Raw genomic sequence first — 17,949 nt, 5'->3', positions numbered from 1 at the left:
AGTTTTTAATTAGGTCATTTGGGGGAAAAAAGTATGCATGCATCATTTTACACAGTGGTCCTTTGATATATGGCAAAAAAAATCCTTCAGACAAATAATTTTCCTCCAGTCTATTCAAAAGACATAAATTTGAGGTGTTACATAAATCTGTACATTTAAGTACTGTTTTATAATGCAAATCATCATCCCTAATTTACCTAGTTTGTAAGTTTATTTTCATAGTCTCTTTGAAGCAGTGCCTCATACTAGGTAATGTGTACTTATCATTTGTTTAATGGATAAAAAAGTAAATCAAATTTTGAAGTATAACATTTTCTCAGGAAAAAGAAATGGAATATAAATGTATGAGATGCTTGGAGAAGGCCCAACTCCTGGAATGAAAAATGAAAATTATGTTGAGGTGCTAAGGAAACGTAAAGGAGCAAAATGCTCTAGAGTGGTCTTGTATGCACTCATGTCTCATTGTGTTACCTTTGCCTAAAACCTCTGAATGGTTTTCCCCACTGCCTTTAAGATCCAGAGTCCAGGCTTCTTAACTTGACATGGAAGGGGATTGTCATTTCTGGTTTTCTTCTCACCTGTGTATCTTCCATATTCCAAATTATATTTGCCTCTTGACTTTCAAGGATGAATTTGTACACTTTCAGGACTGAATGTTGATGGCAAAATGGCAAAGAACATGAACTCTGTAGCTAGGCTTCCCTGGTTCAGATCTCAGCCCTTCTGTTCCCTGCCTGTGTGGCCTCCTGTGGTGCAGTGGTTAAGGAGAGCTGCAAAATGGCAAGATGTGAGTCATGTCTGCACCAGTTTCAAGGTGTTAAATGATTATCCCGCTGTGAATTTACGTATTTTTCAGATGCTATCAATATTTTTGTAAACTGGTAACCATCATACAGAAACCCCCCTGAACTATGTGGTATTAAAAACTGCTTCCCTCTTTACAAGATATCTTAGACCCCAATTCCCAGTTTTACTCATTCTGTTGCAGTGCAACACTTCAGTTTCAGTTTCTCTCATCTGGATTATTGTATTGCAATTGCTTCCTTATGAACTTTCTTTCTCCCTCAAAGTTAACCACTTTTTAAATTATCATTTCAAATACACATCTGGTCTTCTCACATGCTCTCCCAAACTTTTCAGGAAATCCATATAGGCCACAAGTTAAAGTATGCTACAATGTCCAATTATTGCCAGTATCTTTCTAATCCAGGGTTAGCTAATCTAGGCTTTCTAATCCATCTATTCGTAAAGGCTCTGTAGAAGTACTTCAGGGATTACACAAACATTGTATTTTGAAATTAAATTCTAAATTATATTTGAACTACTTATTCTGTTAACTCTAACAAAGCAGTAACATGTACACTCAACTGTAATGTATCTCTGATTTTAACACATTAAAAATTCCCAGATTGGGCAGTGGGGAGGCAGACCTCAGAATGAATTTCTCCATTATCTCAATGCCTATATTTGAATTTACAAAATAAGCCAATGGCAAATAAAGCTGTAGCTCTGTACTTGTTTTTTTCTCATTTAGCGCTCTGCATGTTGATTCACTTAAATTTGTATAAGCATATAATACCTGAATGTCCTACTCAGATACATCTGCTGCTTAAAATAATGAACTTGGACCCGTTCCTCACACCATATGCAAAAATTAACTCAAAGAAATCAAATCCCAAATATAAAATGTGCTGAACAGTAAAACTCTTAGTAGAAAACATAGAAGTAAATTTCATGACCTCAGATGTGGTGATGGATTCTTAGCTTCAATTCCAAAAGCATGAGCAGGAAAAGAAAAAAATAGGACACCTTTAAGAAAGTGAAAAGCAAACTACAGTATAGGAGAAGATATTTACAAACCATACATTTCTGAGGATTCTCATAGATATGTATCTAGAGTATTGGAAGAACTCTCACAATTCAGTAATAAAAAAATTAACCCCATTTTTTAATGGACAAAGTATTTGGACATTTCTCTGAAGAAGAGGTGTAGATGGCCCATACACACATGGAAAGATGTTCAACGCCATTATTCATTAGTGAAAGCCACATCAAAAACACAATGATATGCCACTTACATCCATTAGGATGGTTACAATCAAAAAGTGAAATAATAACTGGCAAGAATATGAAGATACTGGAATCTTCATATACTGCTGGTAGAAAAGTAAAATGGTTCAGCTACTTTGAAAAACAGGCAGTTCCTCCAACTGTGTTGCCATATGACACAGCAGTTCAACTTATACCCAAAAGAAGTGAAAACATGGTCACACAGAAACTTAGACTGGAATGTCTATAGCAGCATTATTCATAATAGGCAAAGGCAGAAAGAACCCAGAAGCCCATCACCTGATGAACAGATAAACAAAATGTGGTATATCCAAACAATGGGATCTTATTTGTCCATAAAAAGGAATGAAATAGTGGCACATCCTATAAAAATAGATGAACCTTGAAGACATTGTGCTAAGTGAAAGAAGCCAGTCATGAAAGTCCACATATTAAATGGTTCCATTTATATTAAATATAGCACAACTATAGACCATATTCATCGTCACAGAAAGTTCTTTTGGACACTGCTAGTCTGTCTAATAGTAATGGAAAGGCTGGTTATTCTTTAGGAATGCGTAGTTTCTAACAAGTCCTGAAAGAGTTCACAAACTATTTGAAGTTCGATTCTTAAGGAAGAATCTGGGATGTGGGGAGATGTGACTTCAGAAAGGAGAAGGTGATGTGATAAAAACATAGAGATTTGAAGATGTCACGCTGCTAGCTAGCTTTGAAGACAGGAAGGGGCCGTGAGCCAAGGAATGCAAGAAGTGCACCTCTAGAAGCTGGAAAGGACAGGAGCGTCTGGAGGGAGTATGGCCCTCCCAACACCTTGACTTTCAGTCCACTGAAACTGATTTTGGAACTCTGACCTCCAGAGCCATAGGAGAATAAGTGTGTGTTGTTTTAAGCCACTAATTTTGTGGCAATCTGTGGCAGAAACTAAAAAACAAATACACAGAGGTTGGAGAAGAGAATCAGCTTTGTTGTCTTTCAAATTATAGAGGTCACCCACATTCCTTGGGGCTTAACCCCCTTTCTCCATCTCCAAAGTCAGCAGAGACAAGCCAAGTCCTCATATGGCATCAGTCTGACCTCTTCTGCCTCCCCCTTCCTCTTTTGATCTTTGTGATTACACTGGTCTCCCCAGATAATCAAAGATAATCTCCCTATTTTAAGGTCAGTTGATTAGCAACCTCAATTCCACCTGCAGTCTTAATTCTTCTTTGCCATGTAAAGTAATATATTTACAGGTTCCAGAAATTAGAATGTGGACAATTTGTGGGTCCATTGTTCTACCTACTACAATGGGTTAATCATCCTTCTAATAAAATTGAAGACAGTAAACAAAACTTTGGCTTGGATAGTCATACATCTCCACTTAGAAATAGAAAAGAGGAGAAATATTTGGGACTCTGTGTCTGAATGGGAGTGGAATGGAACTGAGTGGGTAAAAGGATTCAAGGATGATTCCAAGATAGGACCTGGGGGAATCACGGAAAGGGTAGGAAATGATAATTCTAGGTTTGGACATTTTAAATTTGAATTGCCTATGGCATTTGCAACTGAAAAAGAGCCAGTTGGCATTTCATGTAGGAGTATATGGAAATGTGAAGCTCAGTTAAGAGTTATGGGGTGAAGATAAATTTGCAAATCATTTGTATAAGTGGTAGCAAAACCATAAGCATGGGGTTATATTAAACAGGGTAGAAGAAGTGTGAGAAGAAGAGTAGATAGTATTTGAACCCTGGTCTCTCATTGTCTGAAGCCCCTGTTGGTAACTAGTATAATACAGAGCCTCCCCAAAGTGCCAGATATAAAACAGTTGAAATTTTGCAAAGTGCAGAAATGGGGAAGGAGGTGAGGGTGGTAGCAGGCTTGTGGAATGATCAGAGATATAGGAACTGAGAGAAGCAAGGTTCTAATCTGCACTCTGCCACTAGTTAGTTGCTAACATAAGCAAGTTACTTGAGTTTTCTGAGCTTCAGGATTTTAACTGTGAAATGTGGAGAATAATATTTACATCTACCTACTTAAAGTTGTTGAAAGGATTTAGAGATAAAGATGCAGGTAATCTCTGGAAAGTTTAAATTGCTTCATACACATGCACACACACAAAAGATACATATCTGCAGGGATATATATGTGTGGGTGTGGAGGAGGTGTTTTCGTAAGACTGAAAAAAGCAACAGAAATGGTCTGCATAATATCACTGGTGTTAAACTAATATATGGCCAGATTAACTAAACAAGAGTGTGTTGACCTTTTGGATAATTTTCTCTCAGAGACTTGAAGAATCGGAAGTTCCTTTCTTCTATATCCACGTAGGAAAACTGATTTAAACTGATTGGGAGTAAGAGTAGAGGATTAATAAAGATCATGAGGAAAGGGTGGGAGAGGTATGAGGAAGGAAAGCCAAACAGAAAGTGTTGTTTAAAACCATTTTATGCCATCCATCCTACAGTATGGGAGAATATATTTGTAAACAAAATATCTGACAAGGGGTTAACATCCAAAATACATAAAGAACTCACACGCCTCAAAACCCAAAAGAAAATAACCCAATTAAAAAATGGGCAGAGTATATGAAGAGACAATTCTCCAAAGAAGAAATTCAGATGGCTAACAGACACATGAAAAGATGCTCCACATCACTAATCATCAGGGAAATGCGAATTAAAACCACAATGAGATATCATCTCACACCAGTAAGGAGGGCCAGCATTGAAAAGACTAAGAACAACAAATGCTGGTGAGGATGCGGAGAAAGGGGAACCCTCCTACACTGCTGGTGGGAATGTAAAGTAGTTCAACCATTGTGGAAAGCAATATGGAGGTTCCTCAAAAAACTAAAAATAGAGATACCATTTGACCCAGGAATCCCACTCCTTGGAATTTACCCAAAGAATACAAGTTGTCAGATTCAAAAAGACACATGCACCCCTATGTTTATCGCAGCACTATTTACAATAGCAAGATATGGAAGCAACCTAAGTGTCCATCAGTAGAAGAATGAATAAAGAAGAGGTGGTACATATACACAATGGAATACTATTCAGCCATAAGAAAGAAACAAATCCTACCATTTGCACCAACATGGTTGAAGCTGGAGGATATTATGCCCAATGAAATAAGCCAGCTGGGGAAAGACAAGTGCCAAATGATTTCCCTCATTTGTGGAGTATAACAATGAAGCAAAACTGAAGGAACAAAACAGCACCAGACTCACAGACTCCAAGAAGGGACCAGCGGTTACCAAAGGGGAGGCATGTGGGAGGGCAGGTCAGGAGGGAGGAAGAAGGGGACTGAGGGGTATTATGTTTAGTACACATGGTGTGAGGGGTCACGGGGAGAACACTGTAGCACAGAGAAGGCACATAGTGGATCTGTGGCATTGCACTACACTGATGGACAGTGACTGCATTGGGGTATGAGTGGGGACTCAATAATATGGGTAAATGTAGTAACCACATTGTTTTTTCATGTGAAACCTTCATAAGAGTGTTTATCAATAATACCTTAATAAAAATTTTAAAATAAAGTTAACATGAGAAACAAAAAATAAGACATTAGAAATAAATACATGTTTGTCTGTAGAAAAAGAAAAAGAAAACATTTTATGCCATCATCTAGGTATCCTGTGCATGTAGCCATTTTGTAACAGCAAGATGTTCTTCCTGGCAGTGAACTGAAGCTCTCCCCTCCTCAGACATTGTAGTCTTAGCAAAGAGATTAGGAACCATAGAAATACCAGTTTGTAGTGGACATTTGTGTATTTGTGACTCAGCAGCCTCCAGTCATCCTTTTCTTGACAATAGTACCCACAGTTCTTTTAAAAAAACCTTTCTTTTCCTTCTTTCAGGTCTGAATGTTTGGGTGATATGGACCCCCTGCCCTGAGAGACAGTGATGCTCTAGGGACAGGAATGCGTTCAGGGATAAGCATGGTCAAATTCGGGTAAATGAGAGCCAGGCTCTTTGATTTAGTTCTGGTTGTTAGTGAAGAGATGGCTCTCCTTTTCTGATGAATTTCTTCTTAGGTTGGGAGCTCGATGCTGCTGGCAGCCTTTTACCTGCCTGGGAATGGAGCCAACAGAGAGGGAAATAGACAATTGCTGAGGAACCTCGTTCTAGTAACTTTATCTAGGCCTGTTTTTCTGTTGTATTAGCCAACAAATAGTTATTTTTCATATTAAGCTATTATAGGTCTGATTTCTTGTCAGTTACAACAGAAAAGCATCTCTCTCATTGGCGAGATGGCCAATATGCATTTTCCTTTCCTACCAGAGTAATGCAACTATGGTGACCAATTGTTTAGCATTTGAAGTCCTGTGTCTCATGTAAGCCCTAAATTTTGGGCAGACCAGGATAGCTGTTCCCCGCTAGGAGGCACACGGGCTGCCAGGAATAAAACCTACATTTTCCAGCCTCTGATAGCCTGGTCTGGCCATATGATTAAGATCTGGCTAGTGGGAGGTAAGTGGAAATAGTCGCTCAGCTTCCAGGAAATGCCCTTAAAAGGAGAGAACATGATCTCACTTTCTTCCTTTCTATTGGCTCGATTGTGAATATGATGACGAGACTTCCACCAGTAACCTTGGGAATGGAACCACTTCTGGCTGAGCAACAAGACAGAAGGAGTCTGGCACCCTGACACCATGGAGTGCTATACAACTTTGGACAACCTTTAGACATCTTGAATGTGAGAGAAATGAGCACCTATCTTGTTTAAACGTCTGGGGTTTTTTCCGATAATTGACAGATTAATTAATTCTAATTCACTGATACAGTGTATAATTGAAAGAAACCCTTTTTATGTGTGTCTGCCTCTCCAAACATTATACTGCCTATAAATTCATTTACGAAACTCAACTCTCTGATATGGACACAATTTCAATATGAGAAAATGTTCATCATTATAAATATGTTATTGGGGATTGCCAGTAGAAATGAGAGAGATAAGTGGACTTATTTATGATAGATCTTAGAAGTGGATGTTTTCTCTTTACTAGTTGACCTCCACTCCTCCTCCTCCTAAAAGAATACCGATTTTGTAGAGGTTTCCATTTCCACCCTTCTTTGACACACTCCTCACAAGTTTGGATTGGAAGTTGCGATGGTTAGTTTTATGTATCAATTTAGGTAGGCTATGGTATTCAGTTACCTAATCCAGTACTCATCTAGGTGTTGCTATAAAGTAGTGTGTAGATGTGATTAACATCCACTATCAGTTGCCTTTAAGGAGAATATCCTTATTATATATATAAATTATACATATATATTATTGTTTTAAGTTTGTAATTATTTTAATTTTATATTAAATGTACACATTTTTGTATAATACACACACACACACATATATATATACATATATATATATATCCCCTCTTAGTTCCATTTTTCTGGGGATCTCTGACTGATACAGGCTTGATCAGTATAAGGATAATTTTAACCCTTTGTCATTGGTTGTTCTGGGCCAGGCATGTGACCAAGATTGAACTGATGAAATGTGAGGAAATGTTTGATCTGCAGTTCTGGACAAATTCTTCCTTACAATTCTGTGAGACCTTCAGTAGTAACTGCCTCTCTCTTCCTCTGACAGTAGTTTCCTTTGATATGAGACTTGGGATAGCTGACACCCCTTTCACTGTCAAGCTAAGGATGAAGCCAACACACAAAGGCAGAGCCAAGAGACTTGCAGAGAAATGGAGCTTGGGCTGCTGGTTTATGTCAGCACTGAAGCCTGTCTTAACTCTGGGATTCGCTTTCCTAACCAGGTACCTCCTTCATTGTTTAGGTTGTACTTGGATTTTATGAGAGCTGCAGCCAAAATTATTCAACCTAATACAATGCTTTCCTTAAGGTATGTTCTTTAGGATATTAAGAAGCTGATATGGCTGATCTGCCAGTTGGAAATCATGTTTAGTTTAAAATCATGCTGTAGTTTAAAAGTGTTTGCCTATTAAGAATTAAAAATTGATAATATAAGTCAAAGTGTAGCTTTTAACAGAATCTTTGCAATTTAAATAACAATTATTTGAAGGCTTCAGTGTGTTCTGTTAATTTGTTTTAGAAGTATTAAGATTCTTAATATTCTAGGGAACTTCTAATAATACACTTTATCTTTAAATGTCAGGTCCCTGACAAAGCACAGAACTTGGAAATTATATAATATTGCAGCAATAGTACACACTTACCAGAACTTGTTTATCTTGCAGACATGTCTTGCAGGTAATACAGATATCATTAAAAGCATTAAAGGAAATCATAAAACAGGACTGCCCATAGGATATGGAAAAGGTTTAGTTACTGTAAGGTTGACAAAATGGAGTTAACATTGACAATGAGAGGAACTAAAATAGAGCCAGGAGGGCATTAGGTAAGTAGGGTCTATGCATGTCCTCTTTTCGGGAACTGGTTATTTTTGGAAGAATGTTGAAGTTCACATTCCCTCGAACCACAAATATCTTGGACAAACATGCTGCCTGCAATAAAATAGACTTTTGCCTAGCAAATAGCCTAAGCAACCAATTGTGTATAGCTAAATATAGGTACAATAGCTTTAGCGGATGGTAATTCTTTCAAAACAGTTCATGTAAGTCCCCTGGGAATTCCCCCCTTAAAAACCTGTTGCTTTTTAAAAGCCCTAATCCCTTTTCCCAATTTGGAGCATGTAGTTGGGTTTCCTCCTGAACCATGTTCCAGGATTGCAATCTCTAAGACCCCAAATAAACTCAACTAGTTGTTTCACAGCCTTGTCTTTCCTTGCTCAATTTTATATTGCAGAGTAAAGGAGGGTATATAGTTTCTTGTGAGGTGAAATGAAACCTAGAAAACCTAAATGACCTAACAGTCTTTCTGTTCTGTCCCAGAATGAATTTATTCTAAAGCTTAAATTATATAAAGTTCTTATTAGTTACAACTCCTTCAATTATAATAACTTTAATTTTGAAGTCCTTTCATACAGAGCAGCTCTTATGCCGACAGAGGAATTTTCTCTCTTTCTCAGCAAATATAAAATTCAAAAATGAATTGCCAATTGCTTTTTTTTGAGAGGGCATCTCTCATATTTATTCATCAAATGGTTGTTAACAACAATAAAATTCTGTATAGGGGACTCAATGCACAATCATTAATCAACCCCAAGCCTAATTCTCAACAGTCTCCAATCTTCTGAAGCATAACGAACAAGTTCTTACATGGTGAACAAATTCTTACATAGTGAATAAGTTCTTACATGGTGAACAGTGCAAGGGCAGTCATCACAGAAACTTTCGGTTTTAATCACGCATTATGAACTATAAACAATCAGGTCAAATATGAATATTCGTTTGATTTTTATACTTGATTTATATGTGAATCCCACATTTCTCCCTTATTATTGTTATTATTATTATTATTATTTTTAATAAAATGCTGAAGTAGTAGGTAGATGCAAGATAAAGGTAGAAAACATAGTTTAGTGCTGTAAGAGGGCAAATGTAGGTGATCAGGTCTGTGCCTATAGACTAAGTATTAATCCAAGCTAGACAAGGGCAACAAAACATCCACGGATGCAGAAGATTTCTCTCAAAACAGGGGGGGTGGGGTTCTAAGCCTCACCTCTGTTGATCCCCAATTTCTCACCTGATGGCCCCCCTGTGACTGTGCCTGTCTTAGGTTGTTCCTCCCTTGAGGAATCTTACCCGTCTCTGGCTAACCGTCATCTTCCGGGGCCATACAGGGAAATGTAAAGTTGGTAAGTGAGAGAGAAGCCTTATTGTTTGAAAAGGTTAGCTTTTTACTTCTTTGCAGATTTATGCCCTGTGGCTTTTATGCCCAGCATTTGTCTTGAGGTATCTTTACCACTTGGAAGAATTATGATACTCGGTAATTTCATTATGAGGCACGAATTCTACTTAAAGGTTGTAATTAGGAAGGAAGAAGTAAAGCTATAGAAGTAGCAGACGGAAGAAAATATGGGAATATTGATTATTTCTTTGACATATCTTCTTGTAGAGTAACATAAGCATGTATAGGTTTTAAACTACTAATTAAATTGCGCACACACATTAACATAATAGGAATACAGCTACATAACCAAAGCAGACCTACAATTAACAGCCATCTCCAGTGAAACCAAGAAAACCAGTTAGGCACCCTAGGCATTTGTGAAAACTTATCAATGATATGGTGGATATTGTCTAACTGAATTTGAATAGTTTGAGAAAAATCAGACAAATTAAAACAACACATTCCTGGGAACTGTTCACATCCCATATGTTCTTTTAACAGTAGATAGTCTGTAGTCGCAAGATGCTGGAGCACTGCAACTTGCACATCTCCTAATTCTTGATTGAGTTCCGACAGTATAGGTCCAGTCAAATTTGTTGTTTTACTGTATGCACAGGCCAGCTTAGATATCTCCTTCTTTATTCCAATGGCAAGTCCAGGAACCAGTGGGATGAATGCAGCTACAACTGCAACAGCACCAGGATCTTTGTTGAAGTTTTTTGATGTTCATCTTCTGGAATGACTCTTCCAGAGAATGTTGATGCTGGAAGTTCTTCATATCGTATCTTAATTCGTTTTCTGGGTAGCCAAATTAGACTTTGATCCTCTGTATAAACACAAACAAACCCTTTGCCCACACTTTGATATGCCCTTTATATCATTGTGAAGAACTTATTGGAGATCACCACACAGGAACTGCTTTTTTTTTTTTTTAAGAGAAAGGAATATTATCAGAAAAATGTACTTCCATAGCTGATCATCTGACATCCTTTAAATGATCAAAATTAAGGATATTTAAGAATGCTTTAATCATTGATTTACAGTTAGTTTTATCCTATAAGGGAGTAATCCCCCTTTTCTTTCCTTTTTTTTTTGTTTTCATTAATCTACAATTACATGAAGAATATTATGTTTACTAGGCTCTCCCCTATACCAGGTCCTCCCCACAAACCCCTTAACAGTCACTGTCCATCAGCATAGCAAAATGTTCTAGAATCACTACTTGTCTTCTCTGTGTTGCACAGCCTTCCCCTTTCTCCCATCCCCCCATTATGCATGCTAATCATAATACCCCCTTTCTTCTTCCCCCCCTTATCCCTCCCCACCCACCCAACCTCCCCAGTCCCTTTCCCTTTGGTACCTGTTAGTCCATTCTTGGGTACTGTGATTCTGCTGCTGTTTTATTCCTTCAGTTTTTCCTTTATTCTTATACTCCACAAATGAGTGAAATCATATGGTATTTCTCTTTCTCCACTTAGCTTATTTCACTGAGCATAATACCCTCTAGCTCCATCCATGCTGTTGCAAATGGTAGGATTTGTTTTCTTCTTATGGCTGAGTAATATTCCATTGTGTATATGTACCACATCTTCTTTATCCATTCATCTACTGATGGACACTTAGGTTGCTTCCAATTCTTGGCTATTGTAAATAGTGCAGTGATAAACATAGGGGTGCATCTGTCTTTTTCAAACTTGAGTGCTGCGTTCTTAGGGTAAATTCCTAGAAGTGGAATTCCTGGGTGAAATAGTAAGTCTATTTTGAGCATTTTGAGGAACTTCCATACTGCTTTCCACAATGGTTGAACTAATTTACATTCCCACCAGCAGTGTAGGAGGGTTCCCCTTTCTCCACAACCTCGCCAACATTAGTTGTTGTTTGTCTTTTGGATGGCAGCCATTCTTACTGGTGTGAGGTGGTACCTCATTGTGGTTTTAATTTGCATTTCTCCAATAATTAGCGATGTGGAGCATCTTTTCATGTGTCTGTTGGCCATCTGTATTTCTTTTTTGGAGAACTGTCTGTTCAGTTCCTCTACCCATTTTTTAAGTGGATTGTTTATTTTTTGTTTGTTGAGGTGGGTGAGCTCTTTATATCTTTTGGACGTCAAGCCTTTATCGGATGTGTCATTTTCAAATATATTCTCCCTTACTGTAGGGTACCTTTTTGTTCTATTGATGGTGTCTTTTGCTGTACAGAAGCTTTTCAGCTTAATATAGTCCCACTTGTTCATTTTTGCTGTTGTTTTCCTTGCCCGGAGAGATATGTTCAAGAAGAGGTCACTCATGTTTATGTCTAAGAGGTTTTTGCCTATGTTTTTTTCTAAGAGTTTTATGGTTTCATGACTTATATTCAGGTCTTTGATCCATTTTGAATTTAATTTTGTGTATGGGGTTAGACAGTGGTCCAGTTTCATTCTCCTACATGTAGCTGTCCAGTTTTGCCAGCACCATCTGTTGAAGAGACTGTCATTTCGCCATTGTATGTCCATAGCTCCTTTATCAAATATTAATTGACCATATATGTTTGGGTTAATGTCTGGAGTCTCTAATCTGTTCCACTGGTCTGTGGCTCTGTTCTTGTGCCAGTACCAAATTGTCTTGATTACTATGGCTTTGTAGCAGAGCTTGAAGTTGGGGTGTGAGATCCCCCCTACTTTATTCTTCTTTCTCAGGATTGCTTTGGCTATTCGGGGTCTTTGGTGTTTCCATATGAATTTTTGAATTATTTGTTCCAGTTCGTTGAAGAATGTTGCTGGTAATTTGATAGGGATTGCATCAAATCTGTATATTGCTTTGGGCAGGATGGCCATTTTGACGATATTAATTCTTCCTAGCCACGAGCATGGGATGAATTTCCATTTGCTACTGTACCCTTTAATTTCTCTTAAGAGTGATTTGTAGTGTTCAGGGTATAGGTCTTTTACTTCTTTGGTTAGGTTTATTTCTAGGTATTTTATTCTTTCTGATGCAATTGTGAATGGAATTGTTTTCCTGATTTCTCTTTCTATTGGTTCAGTGTTAGTATATAGGAACGGCACAGATTTCTGTGTGTTAATTTTGTATCCTGCAACTTTGCTGTATTCTGATATCAGTTCTAGTAGTTTTGGAGTGGAGTCTTTAGGGTTTTTTATGTAGAATATCATGTCATCTGCAAATAGTGACAGTTTAACTTCTTCTTTACCAATCTGGATTCCTTGTATTTCTTTGTTTTGTCTGATTGCCATGGCTAGGACCTCCAGTACTATGTTGAATAACAGTGGGGAGAGTGGGCATCCCTGTGTAGTTCCCGATCTCAGAGGAAATGCTTTCAGCTTCTCGCTGTTCAGTATAATGTTGGCTGTAGGATTATCATATATGGCCTTTATTATGTTGAGGTACTTACCCTCTATTCCCATTTTGCTGAGAGTTTTTTGTCATGAATGGATGTTGAATTTTGTCAAATGCTTTTTCAGCATCTATGGAGATGATCATGTGGTTTTTGTCTTTCTTTTTGTTGATGTGGTGGATGATGTTGATGGATTTTCGAATGTTGTACCATCCTTGCATCCCTGGGATGAATCCCACTTGGTCATGGTGTATGATACTTTTGATATATTTTTGAATTCGGTTTGCTAATATTTTATTGAGTATTTTTGGATCTACATTCATCAGGGCTATTGGTCTGTAATTTTCTTTTTTGTTGGGGTCTTTGCCTGGTTTTGGTATTAGGGTGATGTTGGGTTCATAGAATGAGTTTGGGAGTATTCCCTCCTCTTCTATTTTTTGGAAAACTTTAAGGAGAATGGGTATTATGTCTTCCCTGTATGTCTCATAAAATTCCAAGGTAAATCCGTCCGGCCCGGGGGTTTTGTTCTTGGGTAGTTTTTGATTACCATTTCAATTTCTTTGCTCGTAATTGGTTTGTTTAACTTTTGTGTTTCTTCCTTGGTCAGTCTTGGAAGGTTGTATTTTTCTACGAAGTTGTCCATTTCTTCTAGGTTTTCCAGCTTGTTGGCATATAGGTTTTCATAGTAGTCTTTAATAATTCTTTGTATTTCTGTGGAGTCTGTCGTGATTTTTCCGTTCTCATTTCTGATTCTGTTGATTGGTGTTGATTCTCTTTTTCTCTTAATAAGTTTGGCTATAGGCTTATCTATTTGGTTTATTTTCTCAAAGAACCAGCTCTTGGTTTCATTGATTTTTGCTATTGTTTTATTCTTCTCAATTTTGTTTATTTCTTCTCTGATCTTTATTATGTCCCTCCTTCTGCTGACTTTAGGCCTCATTTGTTCTTCTTTTTCCAGTTTCGCTAATTTTGATGTTAGACTATTCATTTGGGATTGTTCTTCCTTCTTCAAGTGTGCCTGGATCGCTATATACTTTCCTCTTAAAACTGCTTTCGCTGCATCCCACAGAAGTTGGGGCTTTGTGTTGTTGTTATTTCTTTCCATATATTCCTTGATCTCTATTTTAATTTGTTCATTGAGCCTTTGATTATTTAGGAGCATATTGTTAAGCCTCCATGTGTTTGTGAGCCTTTTTGTTTTCTTTGTACAATTTATTTCTAGTTTTATACCTTTGTGGTCTGAAAAATTGGTTGGTAGAATTTCAATATTTTGGAATTTTCTGAGGCTCTTTTTGTGGCCTAGTATGTGGTCTATTCTGGAGAATGTTCCATGTGCACTTGAGAAGAATGTGTATCCTGGTGCTTTTGGATGTAGAGTTCTATAGATGTCAATTAGTTCCATCTCCTCTACTGTGTTGTTCAGTGCCTCCGTGTCCTTACTTATTTTCTGCCCGGTGGACCTATCCTTTGGAGTGAGTGGTGTGTTGAAGTCTCCTAAAATGAATGCATTGCAGTCTATTTCCACCTTTAGTTCTGTCAGTATTTGTTTCACATATGCTGGTGCTCCTGTGTTGGGTGCATATCTATTTAGAATGGTTATATCCTCTTGTTGGACTGAGCCCTTTATCATTATGTAGTGTCCTCTTTATCTCTTGTTACTTTCTTTGTTTTTTAAGTCTATTTTGTCTGATATTAGTACTGCAACGCCTGCTTTCTTCTCGCTGTTGTTTGCCTGAAATATGTTTTTCCATCCCTTGACTTTTAGTCTGTGCATGTCTTTGGGTTCGAGGTGAGTTTCTTGTAAGCAGCATATAGATGGGTCTTGCATTTTTATCCATTCTATTACTGTGTGTCTTTGATTGTTTCATTAAGTCCATTTACATTTAGGGTGACTATTGAAAGATATGTACTTATTGCCATTGCAGGCTTTAAATTCGTGGTTACCAAAGGTTCAAGGTTAGCCTCTTTAGTATCTTACTGCCTAACTTAGTTCGCTTATTGAGCTGTTATATACACTGTCTGGAGTTTCTTTTCTCCTCTCCCTTCTTATTCCTCCTCCTCCCTTCTTCATATGTTGGGTGTTTTGTTCTGTGCTCTTTTAGGAGTGCTCCCATCTAGAGCAGTCCCTGTAAGATGCCCTGTAAAGGTGGTTTGTGGGAGGCAAATTCCCTCAGCTTTTTTTGTCTGGAAATTGTTTAATCCCTCCATCATATTTAAATGATAATCATACTGGATACAGTATCCTTGGTTCAAGGCCCTTCTGTTTCATTGCATTAAATATATCATGCCATTCTCTTCTTGCCTGTAAGGTTTCTGTCGCGAATTCTGATGATAGCCTAATGGGTTTTCCTTTTTAGGTGACCCTTTTCTCTCTGGCTGCCTTTAATACTCTTTTCTTGTCCTTGATATTTGCCATTTTAATTATTATGTGTCTTGGTGTTGTCCTCCTTGGGTCCTTTCTGTTGGGAGTTCTGTGTATTTCCGTAGTCTGTTCGATTATTTCCTCCCCCAGTTTGGGGAAGTTTTCAGCAATTATTTCTTCAAAGACACTTTCTATCCCTTTTTCTCTCTCTTCTTCTTCTGGTACCCCTATAATACGGATATTGTTCCTTTTGGATTGGTCACACAGTTCTCTTAATATTGTTTCATTCCTGTAGATCCTTTTATCTCTCTCTGTCAGCTTCTATGCGTTCCTGTTCTCTGGTTTCTATTCCATCAATGGCCTCTTGCATCTTATCCATTCTGCTTATAAATCCTTCCTGAGTTTGTTTCACTTCTGTAATCTCCTTCCTGGCATCTGTGATCTCCCTCCGGACTTCATCCCATTGCTCTTGCATATTTCTCTGCATCTCCGTCAGCATGTTTATGATTTTTATTTTGAATTCTTTTTCAGGAAGGCTGGTTAGGTCTGTCTCCTTTTCTGTTGTTGTCTCTGTGATCTTGGTTTGCCTGTAATTTTGCCTTTTCATGGTGATAGAAATAGTTTGCAGAGCTGGGACAAGTCATGGCTGGAAGAACTTCCCTTCTTATTGGTTTGTGGCCCTCCTCTCCTGGGAGAACAGCGACCTCTAGTGGCTTGTGCTGGGCAGCTGTGCACAGACAGGGCTTCTGCTTCCTGCCCGGCTGCTGTGGAGTTTATCTCCGCTGTTACTGTGGGCGTGGCCTGGCTTTGGCCGCTGCTCCAAAATGGTGGAGCCGCGTTGAAGGGGGAGCGGCCGGGAGGCTATTTATCTCCATGAGGGGCCTCTGTGCTCCCTGCTGCCCAGGGGGTTAGAGTGCCCAGAGTTCCCCAGATTCTCTGCTGCTAAACTAAGTGTCCCAGGACGCTTCCTTCCATCCGGCTGTAGGGTCCCTGTCCCTTTAAGACTTCCAAAAAGCACTTGCTTTTCTTTGTCCCAGGTGTGCTGGCTACAGGGACCTGCTCACAGGTCTTACTGTCCTGTTTGCCTAGTTTCCAGGAACCCACGCATGCACTGTTTCTGCCCTCTGGTGCAGATGGCTAGGGCTGGCTATTTAGCAGTCCTGGGCTCCCTGTCCCTCCCCGCTCCGACTCCTCTCCTCCCGCCGGGAGCTGGGGGAGGAGTGCTCGGGTCCCGCCGGGCCGGGGCTTCTATCTTACCCCCTTTGTGAGGCGCTGGGTTCTCACAGGTGTGGATGTGGTCTGGATGTTGTCCTGTGTCCTCTGGTCTCTGTTCTAGGAAGAGTTGTCTTTGTTATATTTTCATAAATATATTTGTTTTCGGGAGGAGATTTCTGGTGCTCTGCTCATGCCACCAAATTGGCTCCGCCGCCAATTGCTTTTTTAGATGAATGTAAAAAGGTACATTAACTAAAAGTCTTTTTTAGCTCGAGTTTACATAAGAACCTCTAAAATCAATAATACTGAATTCTTGCTCTCCCTCACCAATCTATCTGTTCCTCCTTCAGATTTGTATGAGTCAGTAAATGTCAGTGCCATTGGCCAAGTAACTCTGGACTCTTTCTTTCTCCTCCATCTCTCACATCCAATCCGATCACCAAGTCCTACTGACTTGTATGGTGTATCAAATTGAGTCTCTCATTTCTCATTTCTATTCTCCCCATTCCAGTATGAATTACTTTGTCATTAGAGAACAATATGGTCTCCCAACCAAACTGCCCACTTTCATGCTTCTGTCATTCCACTGTCTTCACAGCACCAGAGTGAGGTCATTAAAATACAATCTGATCATATCACTCCCTTGCTTAAAATGCATCAATAGCATTTTGTTCCACTAAAGGTAAAGTCTATAATCTTTAACATGGCATCTCAGGCCCTACCTGATCTGACTCTACTAACCTATAGCCATCCTGTGTTGTGTAACTTTTTCTTTTTCAAGCATCAGAATCTGACTTTTAATTAGTTTCAGGAAAAAAATAAAGGAGACTGTTAGGGAAAGTTTAAGTACAGGGAGGTAAAGAAATCAAGGCCTTCCCCAGGGACCTCAGCAGTAGCAGGTGGGTTTGTCTCCCTGGAGTGCTGACATTAATGAGATTAGTCTTTCTCTGTGCTTCTTTCTTCAATATTTCAAATTACCAGGATTAAGAATGTGATTGGCTTGGCTTCTGTCAGAGTTGTACCCTGAATCTGTTTATTATCTACCCTTGGATCTATCTCCACAAAGGTAGGTAATATATATATTACCAAATAACTTTTGATTGGCATATAGTAGGTGCTCATTAAATATTGACCTAATGATCACCTCATTTAATAATTGAATGCACCATGGCCAGAAGACAGGGTCAGTTAATATAGACATGGCCAATCTGGGCTCACTCCAGG

The sequence above is a fragment of the Manis pentadactyla genome, chromosome 2, assembly GCF_030020395.1.
Source record: "Manis pentadactyla isolate mManPen7 chromosome 2, mManPen7.hap1, whole genome shotgun sequence".
In the NCBI taxonomy this organism is placed as follows: domain Eukaryota; kingdom Metazoa; phylum Chordata; class Mammalia; order Pholidota; family Manidae; genus Manis; species Manis pentadactyla.
The sequence above is the reverse complement of the archived record's forward strand: the minus strand, read 5'-3'. Positions refer to the sequence as shown.